Source organism: Lynx canadensis, chromosome B2, assembly GCF_007474595.2.
Source record: "Lynx canadensis isolate LIC74 chromosome B2, mLynCan4.pri.v2, whole genome shotgun sequence".
Lineage (NCBI taxonomy): Eukaryota > Metazoa > Chordata > Mammalia > Carnivora > Felidae > Lynx > Lynx canadensis.
This window is the reverse complement of record NC_044307.1, coordinates 95,527,289-95,541,956: the sequence shown is the minus strand read 5'-3', so window position 1 is coordinate 95,541,956 and position 14,668 is coordinate 95,527,289. Positions and strand designations below refer to the sequence as shown.

The window sequence follows — 14,668 nt, the reverse complement described above, 5'->3', positions numbered from 1 at the left end:
TGGAGGGAGTAAAACATTTTTTTTTAACATTTTTTGAACTTAAGTGATAATCAACTTAATACAGACTGCTATATAGTTAATATGTTATATATGAACTTCATGGTAATCAAAAACCCAAAACCTATCAAAGAATACACAAAAATTAAAGAGAAAGAAAGCCAAATATAACACTACAGAAACTTATCAATTACAAGAAAGAGAGGGGCACCTGGGTGGCTCAGTTGGTTAAGAGTCCGACTCTTGGTTTCGTTCGGCTCAGGTCATGATCTCAAGGTGTGTGAGTTTGAGCCCCACATCGGGCTCCGTGCTGGCAGCGTGGAGCCTGCTTGGGATTCTCTCTCTCCCTCTCTCTCTGCCCCTCCCCCACTCACTCGCTATTTCTCTCTCAAAAATAAATAAAAAATAAACTTAAAAAAATTAAAAGAAATTACAAAGAAGGGAGCAAGAGAAAAGAACAGAGTAGAACCAACAAAACAACTAGAAAACAATTAACAAAATGGCAGTAAGTACATACCTATCAATAATTGCTTTAAATGTAAATAGCCTACATGCTCCAATTAAAAGACACAGTGTGGTGAAATGAGTAAAACAAAACAAAACAACAACAACAAAAACCCCAACCATTTATATTCTGCCTATAAGAGACTCACCTCAGACCTAAATACACAAATAGACTGAAAGTGAAGGGATAAAAAAAAAACCAAAAAACAAAAATCAAACAAACAAAAACATTTACCACACAAATGGAAGTGGGGGAAAAAAAAGCTGGGGTAGAAATACTTACACCAGACAAAACAAACTTTAAGACAAGACTCTAACAAGAGACAACAAAAGGGCATTATATGAGGATAAAGGGATCAATCCAACAAGAGGATATAACAATTGTAATACTCTATGTACCCAACACTGGAGAACCTAATACATAAAGCAAATATTAGTGGACATAAAGAAATTTGTGATAATACAGTAATAGTAGGGGGTACCCTACTTACATCAGTAGATAGATCAGCCAGGCAGAAAAATCAATAAGAAAACAGTATCTTTGAATGACACATTAGACCAGATGGACCTAACAGACACATACAGAACATTCCATCCAAAAACAATGGAATACACCTTCTTTTAAAGTGCACATGGGGGCGCCTGGGTGGCACAGTCGGTTAAGCGTCCGACTTCAGCCAGGTCACGATCTCGCAGTCCATGAGTTCGAGCCCCGCGTCAGGCTCTGGGCTGATGGCTCAGAGCCTGGAGCCTGTTTCCGATTCGGTGTCTCCCTCTCTCTCTGCCCCTCCCCTGTTCATGCTCTGTCTCTCTCTGTCCCAAAAATAAATAAACGTTGAAAAAAAAAATTTAAAGTGCACATGGAACATTTTCCAGAATAGATTAGGCCACAAAACAAGTCTCAATAAATTTAAGAATTCATTCTTAAGAATTTAAGACTGAAATCATACTGCGCATCTTTTCTAACCACAAGGGTAAGAAACTAGAAATCAATCACAAGAAAAAAAACTGAAAAAAACACAAACGTGTAGGCTAAATAACATGATACTAAACAACAATGGGTCAGTGAAGAAATCAAATAAGAAATTTAAAAATACATAGAGGAAATGAAAATGAAACACCATGCTCCAAAATCTTTGGGGCATAATGAAAGCAGTTCTAAGAGGCAAATACATAGTGATATAGACCTACCTCAAGAAACAAGTAAAAGCTCAAATAAAGAATCTAACCTTGGGGCACCTGGCTGCCTCATTCAGTAGAGCAAGTGGCTCTTGATCTTGAGGTTGTGAGTTTGCACCCTATGTTGAGTGTAGAGATTACTTAAAAACAAAATATTAACAACAAAAAAAGATTATCAAGAATCTAACCTTATACCTAAAGGAACTAGAAAAAGAACAAATACAGCCCAAGGTGAGTAGAAGAAGGAAATTATAAATCAGAGCAGAAGTAAAGAAAGTAAAGATTAAAAAACACAATAGAAAAAATGAAAGAGCTGGTCCTTTGAAAAGATAAAATTAATAAACACTTAGCCAGAATCATGAAGAAAAAAAAGAGAAAGGACCCAAAACAATGAAATCAGAAATGAAAAAGAATTAACAATGGACACCATGGAAATACAAAGGATTGTAAGAGAATATCATGAAAAAATTATATGACAACAAATTGGACAACTTAGAAGAAATGGATAAATTCCTAGAAATATACAATCTTCCAAAACTGATTCAAGAAGAAATAGATAATTGGAAGAGACTGGTCCTAGCAACAGAACTGAATTGTTAGTTAAAACACTACCAAAAAATAAAAGTTCAGGACCCACAGGGATTCAAAGATGAATTCTACCAAACATTTAAGATGAGTTAATAACTGTTTCCTCACACTAGTTCCAAAAAACAGAAGTGGAAAGAAAGTTCAGAATACATTCTATGAGGCCAGCTTTACCCTGATACCAAAACAAGACAAAGATACCACACACACACACACACACACACACACACAAATTATAGGCCAATATCCTGATGAACACAGATGCAAAAAAATACTCAAAATATTAGCAACTGTATTCAAAAATACATTAAAAAATCATTTACCACAAATAGGATTTATTCTAGGGATGCAAAGATAGTTCAATATTTGCAAATCAATCAACATGTTATACCACATAAATAAAATGAAGGATAAAAATCATATGACCGTTTCAATAGATACAGAAAAATCATGTGACAAAATTCAACATCTATTCATCATAAAAACTCTCACAAGTGGGTTTAGAGGTAACACACTTCAACATAATAGGGGTCATACATAAAAAAGCCCCACAGTTAATATACTCAGTAGTGAAAACTTAGAACTTTCTCTCTAAGAATCAGGAACAAAACAAGGATATCCACTTTCAAACTTTTATTCAAAATGTAGTACTGGCAGTCCTAGCCACAGAAATAAGACCAAAAAAGGCATCCAAATAGGTAAGGAAGACATTAAACTGTCACTATTTGCAGATGACATAAATACTATACATAAAAAATCCTAGACTCCGCCAAAGAACTATTTGAATAAAGGAATTCAGTAAGTTGTAGGATACAAAATTAATACCCAGAAATCAGTATTATTCCTATATACAATAGTGCAAAAGAGCAGAAAAGAAATTAAGAAAACAATTCTATTTACAATTGCACTAAAATGAATAAAAACCTAGAAATAAACTTAATCAAGGAGGTGAAAGACCTATACTCTGAAAACTATAAAACACTGATGAAAGAAATTAAAGATGACACAAATGGAAAGATCCTCCAGGCTCATGTATTGGAAGAATATCGTTAAAATGTCCATACTCCCCAAAGAAATTACAGATTCAATCCAATCCCTGTCAAAATACTAATGGCATTTTTTACAGAATTAAAATAAATAATGCAAAAGTTTGTATACGAGCACAAAAGACCCTGAATAGCCAAAGCAATCTTGAGCAAGAAGATCAGCTGGAGGCATCACAATCCCAGATTTCAAGACATACTACAAAGATATAGTAATCAAAACAGAATAGCACTGACACAAAAACAGATACACATAAACCATAGAACAAGAATAGACAGCCCAGCAATAAATCTATGCTTATATAGCCAAGTAATCTATGAGAAAGGAGGAAAAATATACAATGGGGAAAAAGATAGTCTTTTCAATCAATGGGTCCTAGGGAAAACTGGACAGCTACATATAAAAGAATGAACACTGGACCACTTTCTCACACCATACACAAAAGAAACTCAAAATGGTTTTACAGACCTAAATGTGAGACCTGAAGTCATAAAAATCCTTTAGAAGAATACAGGAAGTAATGTCACTGACATTGGCCTAGCAACATTTTTAGAATGGTCTCCTTTGCATGGGAAACAAAACCAAAAAATAAAGGGACTATGTCAAAATAAGTTCTTGCACAGTGAAGGAACACCATCAACAAAGCAAAAAGGCAACCTACTGAATGGAAGAAGACAATTACAAATGATATATCAGATAAGAGGTTAATATCAAAAATACATAAAGAATTTCTACAACTCAACAACCCCCAAATAATCTGATTAAAAATGGGCAGAGGGAACCTGGATATTTTTCCAAAGAAGACATACAGATGGCCAACAGACACATGAAGAGATGTTCAACATCACTCATCATCAGGGAAATGCAAATCAAAACCGCGATGAGATATCACCTTACATCCATCAGAATGGCTAAATTCAAAAGACAAGAAATAACAAGTGTTAGTGAGGATGTGAATAAAAAGGAACTCTAATACACTGTTGGTGGAAATTAATTTCCACTCATTATAGAAAACAGTATGAGATTTCTTCAAAAAATTAAAAATAGAAATATCCTATGATTCAATAATTCCCCTACTGGGTTATTTACCCAAAGAAAATGAAAACATCAATCAGAAAAGATATATGCAACCCTATGTTTATTATAGCATTATTTACAGTAACCAAGATATGAAAGAAACGTAAGTGTCCATCAATAGATGAAGGGATAGGGAAGATGTGGTATATACATACAATGGAATATTACATAGTCATAAGAAAGGATGAGGTATTTTCATTTTAGACAATACGATGAACCTGGAGGATATTGTACTAAGTGCAATGTCAGAATGGCAAAGGCAAATACTGTATAATGTCACTTCATGTATAATCTACTAAACAAAAAATTGGAATCAGACTTATATAGAAAACAAATTGATGGTTGTCAGAGGAAAGGTAGGTAGGAGGATGGACAGAATGAAGGGAAGATGGAGATACAGGCTTCTACTTATGGAATCGTAAGTCATGAGAATAAAAAGGCACAACATAGGTAATATAATCAATGATACAGTATAGTATTGTATGGTGACAGATGGTAGTCTGCACTCCTGATGAGCATAGCATAATACATAAAAAAGTCGAATCACTATTTTGTACACCTGAAACTAATGTAACATCGTTACATGTTACATGTAACACTCAAATAAAAAGTTTTTAAAAAACCCCACCTATCTGCTGCCTACAAGAGATTCACTTCAGAGAGAAGGACACACACAGACTGGAAGTAAAAGAATGAGAAAAGATATTCCATGCAAATGAAACCAAAAGAAATTTGGGGTAGCTATACTTATATCAGACAAAATAGACTTGAAGACAAAAACTGTAATGAGACAAAGAAGGTAATTAGGTAATGATAAAGGTGTCAATATAATAAGAGGATAAAATATTCAATATTTATGTACCCAAACATAAGAGTGCCTAAATATATAAAGCAAAGATTAGCAGACCTAAAGGCAGAAATAAACATTAATCATAGAAGATTTTATTTTTTTTAATATGAAATTTATTGGCAAATTGGTTTCCACACAACACCCAGTGCTCATCCCAACAGATGCCCTCCTCAATGCCCATCACCCACTCCCCCCACCTCGCCCCCCATCAACCCTCAGTTTTTAAGAGTCTATTATGGTTTGCCTCCTTCCCTCTCTGTAACTTTTTCCCCCTTCCCCTCCCCCATGGTCTTCTGTTAAATTTCTCAGAATCCACATAAGAGTGAAAACATACGGTATCTGTGTTTCTCTGTATGACTTATTTCACTTAGCATAACACTCTCCAGTTCCATCCACGTTGCTACAAAAGGCCAGATTTCATTCTTTCTCATTGCCACGTAGTACTCCATTGTGTATATAAACCACAACTTCTTTATCCATTCATCAGTTGACGGACATTTAGGCTCTTTCCATAATTTGACTATTGTTGAAAGCGCTGCTATAAACATTGGGGCACAAGTGCCCCTATGCATCAGCACTCATAGACTTTAATACCCCACTTTCATCAATGTATCCATCATTCAGACAGAAATTAAGGAAACACTGCCCTAAATGCCACATTAGACCAAATGGAGTTGACGTGTACAGAATATTCCATTCAAAAGCACTAGAATACACATTCTTCTCAAGAAAACACGAAACATTCTCAAAAACAGGTCATGTTAGGGCAGAAGTCTTAAATGTAAGAAGATTGAAATCCTATCAAGCATCTTTTCCATCACAATGATATGAAAGTAGAAATCAATTATAAGAGAACTAGAAAACTCACAATATGTGAAGATTAAACAACATGCTACTGAAGAATCATGGGTCAAAGAAGAAATAAAAAGAGATACCATGCTCCCTCACAGCCTACCTCACTAAATTCAGCAGGCAGACATATCCCAGCTCAGCACTCTCCTGTAACCCCACTCACTAAAACCCAACAGGCACATGCAATCCCTACAGAAAATGCCCCTTGAACACCTGGCTCTTGTGGCCAGGGGGACTTGTGTTTCTGTACCCCATGGGGCTAAAACAATTGGCGAGACAGTCCTTGGTAGGCTACCACCCCCAGGGTACTACACAGACAGCAGACTGAAACACATCTCCAGTCTTCCTGTGACTACTCCTTTAAGACTGGGAGAGATAGCTCTTTGACTTGATATATAGAAACAAACACAGAGGGGTGCTTGTGTGGCTCAGTCTGTTACGTGTCTGACTCTTGATCTCACTCAGTTCAGGTCATGATCTCATGGTTCCTGAGATCTAGTACCACATGGGGCTCTGCGCTGACAGTGTGGAACCTGCTTGGGATCCTCTCTCTCTCTCTCTCTCTCTGGCCCTCTTCTGCTCATGCTCTCTCCTCAAAATAAATAAATAAATAAATATTAAAAAATAAGAAGCATAGAGTAAGCAAAATGAGGAAACAAAGAAATACGTTCCAAAGAAAAGAACAAGCTAAAATTCCAGAATAAAACCTTACTGAAACAGAGATAAGTAATTTACCTGATGAAGAGTTCAAAGTAACAGTCACAAAGATGCTCACCAGTCTTGAGAAAAGAATGGATGAACATGAAGAGAAGTTCAACAAAGAGATAGAAAGTATAAGAAAGTACCAAACAGAAGTTATAAAGCTAAAGAATACAACAACTGAAAAATACACTACAGGGATTCAATAGCAGACTAGATGAAGCAGACAAAAGAGTCAGTGACCTGGAAGAAAGTACAGTGGAACTGACACAAACAGATCAGTAAAAAGAAAAAAGAATTTTAAAAAGTAAAAACGAGTTAAGGGATCTATAGAACTGTATCAGGTGATAAGGGATAACAAGACTTTAAGTGGACTAGCGATTTTGGTTGGAGTGACCTTAAAGAACAAAATAACCTTTGAGTGATTAAAATCTAGACTCACTAATCAAAATATTACATCACTTATTGATGCAAGATATTGATTGACGGAACAAGTTACCCTTGGATAACAGTGCAATCCTATTCTAGGGTTCATATCAACAATAGAGTTTATCAGTTATATCAGGACATCCAAAAGGTGCAGCCACTATAAATGGTTCATTTATTCAATGATTAAAATCCTACATGATCTGAGTTCAGACCAGAAGTAGTCCAGGTTAGTTCCTTTCTATTATAAATTTCTCCCAATATGGAAGGACAAGAAAACTGAAGCCTACTTCATTAGTTTGAAGTACCCTCAAACTAATAGATTGTATAATCTTAATTTAGTTAATTTACATATTCCCTGCCCAAGAACAGGTTTTTGTAGGGTGTCAGAGCCCAGTAATTGTGTAAAACTTAAACCCTTATAGTCAGAGGTTCAATTCCTCTTCCTAACAACATGTTTAGAATTAATATTATCTCATTGGTTATCCCCACCCCACTTGCCATAGCATTCCTCAACTAATCAAATGAAAAGTGCTAGAATATATACAACTTTGCAAAGGACCAAAAATTATTGGCCCTCATGGTCTATTACAACCCATTGTTGATGCTATAAAACTATTCATTAAAGAACCAATGAAATGCTAACATCATCAATATCCATATCCATGAGTGAACCAATCTTAGCCCTCACCATAGCAACAACAATATAAATTCCCCTGCCTATACCATATCCACTAGTCAATATAAACCTAGGAGAACCTATTCATGCTAGCTATGTCAAATTCAGTTATATATTCCATCCTCTGACTTGGATGGGCCTCAAATTCAAATATGCTTTAACTGGAGCTGTAGGAGCAGTAGCCCAGAGAATTTCATATAAAGTAACTCTAGTAATTATCTTACTATCAGTACTGTTAATAAATGGACTGTTTATACTACCAACATTAATGACTAATCAAGAATTCTTATGATTAATTTTTCTATCATGACTACTAGCCATGATATGATTCATTTCAACCCTACCAGAAACCAACAGAGCCTCAGAATCAGAACTAGTCACTAGCTTCAGCACTGAATATGCAGAAGGCCCTTTTGCCCTATTTTTCCCAGCAGAATAGGCCAAAATCATCCTAATAAACATTTTCACAACAATCATATTCCTAAAAACATTTAGGAATGCCAGAACTACATACAGTTAATTTTATTATCAAAACCCTCCTACTAACCATTACCTTCCCATGAATCTGGACATTTTACCCACAATTCCAAAACAACTAACTGATATATTTCTTGTGAAAAAACTTTCTATCATTACATTAGCCCTTTGTATGTAATACATATCCTTGCCTATAATTACACCAGGTATGGCATCACAATCCCAAAAATATGTCTGACAAAGAATTTCCTTGACAGAGTAAATGTAAATAATAGATGTTTAGACCTTATTTCTGGAATTATAGGAATCAAACTACTTTTTAAGCATTAAACGATTAACCCCTCAGACATAGCAGTATCTACTAAATATTTTCTAACACAAGCAACCACATCAATACTGCTTATAATGGCCATTATTAACTTAATATACTATGGACAATGAACAATTACAAAAATCTTTAATCCCACAGCATCCATCTGCCATTGTAACAATAGCTCTCATTATAAAACTTGGACTTCCCCCTTTCCACTTCTGAGTACCTGAAGTAACACAAGAGGGGTGCCTGGGTGGCTCAGTCGGTTAAGCGTCCAACTTAGACTCAGGTCATGGTCTCACCGTTTGTGAGTTCGAGCCCTGCATTGGGCCCTATGCTAACAGCTCAGAGCCTGGAGCCTGCTTCAGATTCTATGTCTCCCTCACTGCCCCTCCCTTGCTCGCTCACTCTCTCTCAAAAATATATAAATATTAAAACATTTTTTTTTTTACTTTGAAGTAACATAAGGAATTCCCTTATCTTCATGTTAATTTTATTAATACAACAAAACCCTGCACCAATGTCAGTCTTATGCCAAATCTCACCATCCATTAATCCAAACTTAATTCTAATCATAGCTATTACATCAATTGTAACTGGAAGATGAGGTGGGCTTAACCAAACCCAACTGTGAAAAATCATATCCTATTCATCAGTTGCCCACATGAGATGAATAATACCTTACAATGACATCACGATGACACTCACCACATATATATTATGTGTAATTCATCCACCACAACACTATCACTCTCATATATATGAAACAAAATACCCTTAATCACTATATTAATCTTCACTACCATACTATCAATAGGCCTTCCTCCTCTCTAAGGATTCCTGCCCAAATGGATAATTATCCAGGAAATGACAAAAAAAAATGATCTTATTATACCAACGTTAATAGCCATTATAGCACTACTCAATCTGTACTTCTACATGCAATTAACTTCACATCACTAATTATATTTCCATCAATAAACAACATAAAAGGACATTTTGAAAGTACAAAATGATTAACTCTTTTAACACCACTAATTATAACATCAACAACAGTCCTCCCACCTGCACCTATCAATCTTGGACTAGAAATTTAGGTTAGAAAAGACCAAAACCCTTCAAAGTCCTAAGCAAGTATGTTCACTTAATTCCTAAAAAGTACAGGGATTACAAAACTCTATCCTACATCAATTGAATGCAAATCAAGTTCTTTAAGCTAAAACCTTACTAGATTGGTGGGTTTCCACCCCATGAAATTTTAGTTGGTGGTTAATACACTAATCAGTTGGCTTCAATTACATCTCTCACCATCTAGGGGGGGAAAAGGGCAGGAGAAGCCCAGCAGTGTTGGAGCTGCTTCTTTGAATTTGTAATTCAGTAGGATATTCACCACAGGGCTTGACAAAAAGAAGACTCAACCTCTGACTTTAGATTTAGAGGTTACTGCTTACTCAGCCATTTTACTTATGTTCATAAACTGCCCACTATTCTCCACAAACCATAAAGATATCAGCACTCTATACCTACTATCTGGTGCATTAACTAAAATAGGAGGAACTGCCTGAAGCTTTTAACCTATATGTAACTTGGCCAACCTGGAGTTTACCGGGAGATGACCTAATTTATAATGTACTCACAATTGCCCATGCACTTGTGATAGTCTTCTTTAGAGTATTACCTATTATAATTGGAGAATTTGGAAACTGTTTAGTCCCCTTAACAATCAGAGCACCTAATAAAGCATTCCCCCAAATAAATAACATGAGCTTTTTGACTATAACCACCATCATTTCTGCTCTTACTCACCAACAGTTGGAGCAGGTACAGGAACCAGTTGAACAGTATAATCACCCCTAGCCAGCAACCTAGCTCACATAGAAGCCTCAGTCAATTTAACATCTTCTCTCTACATCTATGTGTAGCCTCAATTTTAGGGGCTATCAATCATATTACCATAATTATTAATATAAAACCACCCAGCTATATCTCAATACCCAACACCTTCATTCATTGGATCCCTCCTAACCACAACCAACCTGCGACTACTATCACATCCAGTCTGAGTCTGAATTACCATATTACTAACAGACCATAACCTACACACCACATTCTTTGATCCTATAGGAGGAGACAACCCAAGTTGATACCAATACCTACTTTGAGTTTTTTTGTTTGGTGGTTGTTGTTGTTGTTTCAGAGAGGAAGAAAGCAGGGGAGAATCAGAGGGAGAGGGACAGAGAGAATCCTAAGAAGGTTCCATACCCAGCATGGAGCCCGACATGGGGCTTAATCCCACAACTGTGAGATCATGACTTGAGCCGAAATCAAGAGTCAGACACTTAACTGACTGAGCCTCCCAGGTGCCCCACAAATACCTATTTTGATTTCGATTCTCCAGATATCCCAAAGTTTATATTCTTATCTTCCCTGAATTTAGAATAATTTCATGTGGTATGATGTATTATTCAGGTAAAAAAGAACCTTTTGGACATATAGGAATAGTCTGAGTCATAATATCTACTGGATTCCTAGGTTTTATTGTATGAGCCTATCATATGTTAACAGTAGGCACAAATGTTGATACACAAGCATGTTTTACATCAGCTAATAGAATTATTGTCATCCCTACAGGAATAAAAGTATTTAGTTAACTAGAAACCCTTCATAGAAACATTAAATGATTACTAGCCATACTGTAACTTTTATCTTCCTATTCACAGTAGGAGGTCTAACAGGAATTGTCTTAGCCAACTCATCCCTAGACATTATTCTCCAGGACACATACGTTTGGTAAGACATTTTTACTATGTATTATCAATAGGAGCATTATTCACCATCATAGGAAGATTTAGTCACTATTCCCATTATTTTCAGGCTACACATTCAATCATACTTGGGCAAAAGCCTCTTTACAATCATAGTAATTGGAGCTAATATAACTTTCTTCCCATAGCACTTTCTTGGCCTCTCAAGAATGCTCTGACATTGCATTGACTATCCAGATGCATACATAACATGAAATACTGTGCCATCTGTAGGTTTATTTATCTCCCTAACAGCAGTAATATTAATTATATTCATAATTTGAGAAGCATTTGCATCTAAATGAGAAGTAGCAATAGTGGAATTAACTAACACTAATCTTGAATGACTACATGGTTACCCTCTACAATATCATTCATTTGAAGAACCCACTTATATAAGTCTAAAATAAGAAAGGAAAAAATAGAACCCTCTCAAAATGGTTTCAAGTCAATACCATAACCATTATGTCTTTCTCAAAAGTGAAATATTAGTAAAAATTACATAACTTTGTCAAAGTTAAATTATGGGTGTAAGTCATTTAAAAATTTTTTTATGTATATTTATTTTTGAGAGGGAGAGAGAGAGAGAGCACAAGTAGGGGAGGGGAAGAGAGAGAGGGAGACACTGAATCCAAAGCAGGCTCCAGGCTCTGAGCTGTCAGCACAGAACCCAATGTGGGGCCTGAACCCACAGACTGGGAGATCATCACCTGAGCCAAAGTCAGACGCTCAACCAACTGAGCCACCCGGGCTCTCCTGGGTGTAAGTTCTTTATATCTCGTGGCATATCCATTCAACTAGGCTTCTAAGGTACAACATTCCCCATCATGGAAGAACTCCTACACTTTAACAACCATACATAATCATCTTCTTAATCAGCTCTCTAGTTCTTTATATCATTTCACTAATATTAACAGCTAAATTAACCTAAATACAAGATGTACAAGAAGTAGAAACAATATAGACTATCCTACCAGCGACTATCCTAATCCTAATTGAGATCAACAACCCCTGACTAACTGTAAAAACTATGGGCCATCAATGATACTGAAGCTATGAATATACAGATTATGAAGACTTAAACTGTGACTTCTATTTCTTGACTTCTTTGACTTCTTAAACTTTGATCCCCACACAACACCTAACACCAGGAGAACTACAACGAGTAAAGGTTGACAACCAAGTTGTTTTTGCATAGAAATAACAATCCAAATATTAATCTCATTAGCAGACATCTTACACTCATGATCCATCCCTCTCTAGGCCTAAAAATAGATGCCATCTCCAGACAATTAAATCAACCAGAATACCTATACATCCAGGCCTATATTATGGGCAGTGCTCAGAAATATGTGGGTTAAATCAGTTTTATACCAATCATTCCTGAATTAATTCCACTAAAACACTTAGAAAAATGATCTGCAACTGTACTGTAATGTCATTAGGAAGCTAAATAGCATTAACCTTATAAGTTAAAGACAGAGTTTAAGCCTCTTTTTAATGATATGCCACAACTAGACACATCAACATAATTTATCACCTTCATATCAATCATTATAACCCTATTTGTTATATTTCAACTAAACATTTCAAAACATTACTACCCATCAAGCTCAGAATTAAAAACGACGACAACACTGGAGTACCTCACCTCTTGAGAGAAAAAGTAAATGAAAATCTATGTGCCTCTTTCAGTACCCCAATAATGATAGGGTTATCTCTTAAAGTTTTATTCGTTATATCCCCTATACCTAGCCAGCTAGTCAACAACTGTCTAATTGCTATCAAACAATGACTAAGTCAGTTAACATCAGACCAAATAATAACTATCCAATAAGCCATACAGAGAAAGACAGATACCATATGCGTTCACTCTTATGTGGATCCTGAGAAACTTAACAGAAACCCATGGGGTAGGGGAAGGAAAAAAAAAAGAGGTTAGAGTGGGAGAGAGCCAAAGCATAAGAGACTCTTAAAAACTGAGAACTGAGGGTTGATGGGGGGTGGGAGGGTGGGGAGGGTGGGTGATGGGTATTGAAGAGGGCATCTTTTGGGATGAGCAAGACTGGGTGTTGTATGGAAACCAATCCGACAACACATTTCATATATTAAAAAAAAAAACAAATAATAACTATCCATAATCATAGGACAAAATCAAGGACAAAACTGAACCCTAATATTCTATTCCTCATCCTTTTATTGACCCAGCAAACCCCTGGGCCTACTACCACACTCATTTACACCTACCATACAACTTTCAGTGAATCTGGGAATAGCCATTCCACCTTAAGTAGGGACAGTAATTAATGGTTTGCGTCACAAAACAAAAGCATCCTTAGCCCACTTTCTGTCTCAAGGGACAACCATCCCACTCATTCCAGTACTAGTAGTTAACGAAACCATTAGCCTTTTCATCCAACCAAGAGCACTAGCTGTATCTAGTACAAACTGCCCATATCGCTGAACACCTACTCATCCATATATTTGGAGGAGGAAGCCTTGCCTTAATGAACATTAGCCCACCAAGGCTCTCATTAACCTTCATCATTCTTATTCTACTATCCTTGAATTCACTATGGCCTTAATTCAAGCTTACGTATTCACTCTACTAGTAAGCCTTTCCCTTACATGATAACACCTAATGACCCACCAAATCCCCACATACCATACAGTAAACGACTGCCCCCAACCACTTCCAGGCACTCTCTCAGCTCTCCTTATAAAATCATGTCTAGTAATATGATTTTACTTTAACTTAATATTCCTCTTATCCTTAGACATAACTAATGTCTTGACTATGTATCGATGATGATAAGACATTACCTGAGAAAGTACATTCCAAGGTCACCACATACCAATTGTTCAAAAAGGGCTTCAGGATGGAATAACTCTTTTCATTATTTCAGAGATCTTTTTTTACTAGCTTCTTCTGGGCTTTTACCATTCATGTCCAGCTCCAACACCTGAACTAGATGGTTGCCGACCACCCACTGGCATCCATTCCCTAAATCCTCTAGAAGCACGGCTTCTCAATTTTTTGTCCTATTAACCTCTGGAGTGTATCTATCACCTAAGCCCACCACAGCCTAAGACAGAGAGGGGGACAAAGGATCTGAAGCAGGCTCTGTGCTGAGAGCAGAGCCCGATGCAGGGCTCAAACTCACAAACGGTGAGATCATGAC

At 36.4% G+C, this 14,668-nt stretch overlaps 1 pseudogene; it reads left to right on the top strand.

Annotated features, from left to right (window-relative positions):
* The first annotated feature begins 10,056 nt into the window (after window positions 1-10,056).
* On the top strand, window positions 10,057-11,896 carry LOC115514233 (annotated as a pseudogene).
* The last annotated feature ends 2,772 nt before the right edge of the window (window positions 11,897-14,668 follow it).